This window comes from Octopus bimaculoides, chromosome 25 (assembly GCF_046866305.1).
Source record: "Octopus bimaculoides isolate indiv1 chromosome 25, ASM4686630v1, whole genome shotgun sequence".
Lineage (NCBI taxonomy): Eukaryota > Metazoa > Mollusca > Cephalopoda > Octopoda > Octopodidae > Octopus > Octopus bimaculoides.
In genome coordinates this window covers 21,113,638-21,119,637 of record NC_142952.1, presented here as the reverse complement: position 1 = coordinate 21,119,637, position 6,000 = coordinate 21,113,638, and positions in this window count along the sequence as shown.

Sequence of the window (6,000 nt, the reverse complement as noted above, 5' to 3'; positions counted from 1 at the left end):
GGTGGGTGCGGTCTAGCCACTCCAGCTCTCTGTGGTGCTTTTCTTCACTGCTGAGGTGTCGGTGGGTGGTCTTCCCTTCTCTAACGTGGTGAAGCAGAATCTACTTAGGTCATGGTTGTCTTAGTAGTTGCAATCATAGGTTAGTTTTAGGAGGAGGCCTAGTTCCCTATTGTTAACTTCACGGAACTGTACTTTACTCTCACAGATAATCTCAATGCATTTTTCCACAGCAAAATCGATGTCTATAGATGGGTAAAGTGAAACCACATCCATACTACCTACTACATAACCTGTGAGGTCATTGGAGTGGTTGCACCTACTGATTCTATTGAGGAAGCCTTCCATGCTCACGCAGACATCCAGTGACATTTCAGTGAGTATCATCTCACTGAATAATATAGTGTAGGAACATCGTTGTTGAATGCTTGGAAACTTCTTTTGGTTCGTTTTCTGGGCTGGAGTATGTTGCACCACATTCCTATGTGTGCATTGAGAAGTTTTTCTACTCTTTCAGATTCTTGTGGTTCAACCTCTCATGCTACTGATGTGTTGTTACATGGTCTGGACATAATTCTGTGGGCTGTCTACTGACATTCTACCAGACTTGTCCGTAGGGAGGTACACTAATTCCTTGTTCCTAATCCACTGTTTCAGTTTTCATAGGCCTTTGATAACTGTTGAACTGAGTTGGTGGGTCTCCCACTCATTATGTTTTCTAGTGGTTTTGTTATATTGGTCCAAGATGTGTCAGAGTCTATTTCTAGCTAAAGAAATCTTATCCTCTGTCTCACTGTCAGTCTGTAGTGGGATACATACCCTTTTGTTGAAGGGTAAATCTGTGGGCTAATACCTCATCATATTGTTTGATTTGTTGTTGGTGCTGTAGAAGAGGGTGCTATTGGTGTTACTTTGTTGTGGTTGTTGTTGTTATTGTTGTCAGCATTGTTGTTGCTGGTGTTGTTGTGTTCATTGTTGATGTTGTTACAGTTGTTGTTGTGGGTGTTGAAGGTGGTGGTGGTGGTGGCAGTGTGGGTGTTGTGGTTATCATTGTTGTTATTGTCACTGTTGTTGTTGTCATTATCATTGTTGTTGTTGTTTTGGTTTCATATGTTTGTGTTGCTGTTGTATTGTCTTAATCTCCATTTTTTTAAAGAGTAGTTTTTCCATCACAGACAGACAATCAACTTTTATGACCTTCTTATATGTAATGAATTTTGGTGATAACTCTAAGGCATGCATTTCATCTGCATATAAAATTGAGAAAATAAAAAAGACAGTTTTACATCCTTTAAGCTTTTGACTTTAATCTATTAACATTTTAACTGGCCAGATCTAGTCTCTCACACCTACATTCAAAGCCATTCAAAAAATATACTATTACATCATCAGAATCTCAAAGCAGTGAGATAATGCATGAACAATTCAAAACAATGTGAATAAATAAGCATTTGACAAAGAAATATGAATGCTGAAGGGTTCTGTCTTTCATTTATTTCTCTCCTCTCAACTTTTCCCTGAGAAAGGACATTGTCTGAAATGTTGGATTTTCCACTCCTTATGGCAAGTTCACTGTACTCTTTTCTGATGCAATCGTCCAACCCATACCTGCATGCAAAACAGATGCTAAATGATAATGATGAGGATGATATATAGATGACAATCATCTGCTCAGTTTCTATAATGCAATGGTAGAATTATTCACCCAAGTTGTCACTCTCTAGGATTGAATTTAGATCCTTCCATTTGCATTGAAAATTTGTTAGCCATACAGCCATTCCTTTTCTCACTTACTTGGCTTATACTCTTGAGAAAAGCATGATTGCCACGCTGTCTCAATCTTTGTGGCCTTGGGACAAATTCAAAAATTCACTGTTTTTCTCTGTATCTAAAGTTACAATCCTGTTCAAGAAATTTTTGTTTTGTTGCTTTTGTTGTTGCAGCTACTGTTGTTATTGTTCTTCTTGCTGCTGCTGCTACTGCTGCTAACTTATAGACAAGTTATGCCTCATACTGCTCTTTGAAAAACATTCTAATTATTTTGTTTTCTAAGTTGTTCTCTTTCCTCTTGTTTTTTTCTTTGCTGCTTTTTTTATTCATTCCACCATTGACTAGATTTAAAAGAAAAGTACATATTTTTCATGTGTTGTCTCTTGAACCATCCCTCAGTAGAATTTCTTTGGCAGCATTTTAAGCTATTGATAACAGCTGAACAAATGGCACCATCTTTTTAATTATTTTACTGGTTTCAGTCATTAGGTACCGCCTTCAAGAGTTGTTGCCAATTGTAAGGACCTGAGTACTTACATTAGTTTGTGATTTATTTAACGAAGGTCTGTTCCACGACCCAATAATTAATAAGCACCATTTGAGTGCGATCGTTTCCAGCTTCGCCTTACTGGCACTTGTGCTGGTGGCATGTGAACAAAACATTGGACTGACGCCTGTGCAGATGGCATGTAAAAAACACCATTTGAGCATGGCCGTTGCCAGTACCGCCGGACTGGCCCTTGTGCCGGTGGCACGTAAAGAGCACCCACTATACTCTCGTAGTGGTTGGCGTTAGGAAGAGCATCCAGCTGTAGAAACTCTGCCAGATCAGATTGGCGTCTGGTGTAGCCATCTGGTTCACCAGTCCCCAGTAAAATCGTCCAACCCATGCTAGCATGGAAAGCGGGCGTTAAATGATGATGATGATGATGAATCCATTTGTCTGTCTGTGTCTATCATCTCTAATATGTATATCTATATGATATATATGTAAAATATATATTTCACTTTTGTATTTAGTTTGCAAGATCAAGACATTGTCATCATCATTTTGCATCTCTTTTCCATGCTGGTATTGGCTGGATGGTTTGACTGGAACTGGCAAATCAGAGAGCTGTACCAGGCTCCAATTGTCTGTTTTGGCATGGTTTCTAAGGCTGGATGCCCTTCCTAATGCCAACCACTTTTACAGAGTGTCCTGGGGTTCTTTCAACAATGGCGCTTTCCAAGTAGCACCAGCATGGGTGCTTTTTACATGATGCAAGTATGGGTACTTTATACATGACAGAAGCACCTGCAGGGTTGTCAAGTAGCTTGCCAGGCAAAGACCTCTCAACTGAAAAAGGTAGTGGAACTGTGAGATGTAGCACCAGTTGTCAGGCAATGGTAGAGGATAAACACTAATACACACACACACATATGCACAAAAGAAAGCAGAATTTTGCAATGTGATTTCATTCACTTAATTTTACATGTTTATATTTTCATTGCCTTCAAATTATTCTCCATTTGAAGCAATGCATCAATCCAAACATGTTTTCCACAGTTCGAAGCAGTTCTTGAAGTCCTGCAAAGTGATGCCTTTTAACACCTCTGTCGTTTTTTTTTTCTTCACCTCTTCCACATCTGCAAAACGTTTTCCTTTAAGGACTTTTTCCATTTGCAGGAACAGAAAAAGTCACAGGGAGCAAGATCAGGTGAATAGGGAGGATGGGTAAGCGAGGTCATGCCACTTTTGGCAAAAACTGTTTCACATTCAAGGCGGTGTGCACAGACACATTGTTGTGATGAAACCACCACTTTCCACTTTGCCACAGTTTGGGATGTTTTCATGTCACTGCATCTCACAAATGCCCATCCTCCCTATTCACCTGATCTTGCTCCCTGTGACTTTTTCTGTTCCTGCAAATGGAAAAAGTCCTTAAAGGAAAATGTTTTGCAGATGTGGAAGAGGTGAAGCAAAAAAAAGACAGAGGTGCTAAAAGGTATCACTTTGCAGGAAATCCAGGAGTGTTTCTCCTTGAGCAACACTCTTTGCCTGATAACCTAGAATACATGTCCAAAGTAGCTGCACGACTCTGCCGTAACATGTCATCAGATGAAAGGATGAGCCTATATGAGCAGAAGATTATGCATGGCTATATTAGTAGAAAGCTAGATAGTAACATCAATCATCAAAGCAGTTTATCATGGATCAATAGTCGGATTGCAACCTCCCACTTTGAAGGGTATGCATTTGCAATCGAAGAACAGGAAATATCAACCAAGTTTCTGATGCACAAAAGGGATAGAGATGCAGGAAAAGCAGTAAAATGTGACAACTGATGCAGACTTTGTGGAGTTCACACTGAAGATATCACCCACATCATAAGCAGTTGTCCAAAAATGTCATCACAGTATCATCTACCGATGAGACATGGTATTGTAGCTAGGACACTCCCTAATGAAATCCATTGGAAGGATAACCCTGGGAACAAAGAAATAAGAACCCATAATATGGTAGAAGCCATAGCCACTCATAATAAAAAGAAATACTGGTGAAATGTTCCGGTGAAGACCTCAATAAAATGTAACCACAACAGACCTGATAGAATGATTTGGGATAGAAAAGAGAAACTGTGCACAGTTGCAGAAATTATCTGCCCAGCGGATGTTAACATAAAGCTGAAGATCAGTGAAAAAGAGAAGACCTATGCTGAACTATTGAGAAATCTGCAGTTACTCCATCCAGATTACAAGTTCAGGTTTATTGCCTGTAATCATTGGGGCCCCTTGGATATGTAACACACTGCCTAAATACCAATCTTGAGAAATTAGGCTTCTCAAAACCAAAAAGGAGGAAGCTAATTCAAAGACTACAGATCCTATCCATCACTGGAACTGTAAAAATTTGTAAAACTTTCCAGAAGTTTATCATTTAAATATATATGAGCATGTCTAGATATGCAACTATATGCATGAGAATACATACATAAAACATACAAATCTGCTCATACATACATACATACATACATACATACAAACAAAAATACCCTGTTGTTGATGTTGAAATTCCAATAAAGGAGCCTTGGAACTAGGTTAGAAACCAGTTCTTTCTCTATTGGCAAAAAATCTTGAAATAAACTGAATAATGACATACATACATACATACACACACACACACACACATGCATTCATACATACATACATACATATATACATATATACATACATACATACATACATACACATGCATGTTCTGATCAATAAGTATCCGAACTGTTGCCATAGTAATGAAGCTAAAGCATGCAGAGTAAAGCTGCTTGGCAAAAATTGACCTTGAACTCTGCTGTGCATGCGCTCTAAGTTTTAACATTCTAGCTCACTTCTGCTGTTTACAGCAATTCTTGGAAGGAATGTGTGTAGTGTGTGATCACTGCAGTGACTAATACAGAGAAAGCTGCGCAGTGAATCTGCATCAAATTTTGCCAGAAGCTTGGCGATACTTGCTCAGAGACCTATGTAAAGTTTTCAAAAAGTTTTCATCATTCTCAACACATTCAAAGAGATCTTGTGCAACTGAAACCCAAGCGTTTTTATGGTCAGCTGAAGCAGTTTTGGCACAAACTTGGCGGATACATGTCTCATATCGAAATCTTCAGTAATAAAGGACTGAACTGAAGTGTAACTAATTTGCACATCCTCTGATAACTCATGAATGGTGATTCAATGATTTCCCCTCACAGCTGCACAAACATTGCAATGTTTTTCTCAGTTCTGCTGGTTGTGGGCCCCCCAGAACATTAATCAATATTGACATTTTTCGGCCATCTTGGAAACATCTGAACCACTCCTACACTTGTGTGGCTCATACACTCCTCTCCATACATTTTCTGCAACTTTGTGTTGGCTTCTGAGCATGACAACTTTCTTTGTCATGGTCAATGCAACGATCACACATGGCACACCTTCCTTCCAAGCACTGCTGTAAATAGCAGAAGTGAGCTAGAATGTTAAAACATAGTGTGCAAGCATAGCAAAGTTTAAGGTCAATCTGTGTGCTTTACTCTGCATGCTTTAGCTTCATTACTATAGCAACAGCCTGGATACTTATTGATCAGACCTAGTATGTGCATGCATAAACACACATGCACACAAACAGATAAAAAAGAATGCAGCTCCAATAATGGACAGAGCCAACATCCATTGTCAAGGTTGCAAAAACAATGAAAATTTTGGAAGAAAAATATGAAT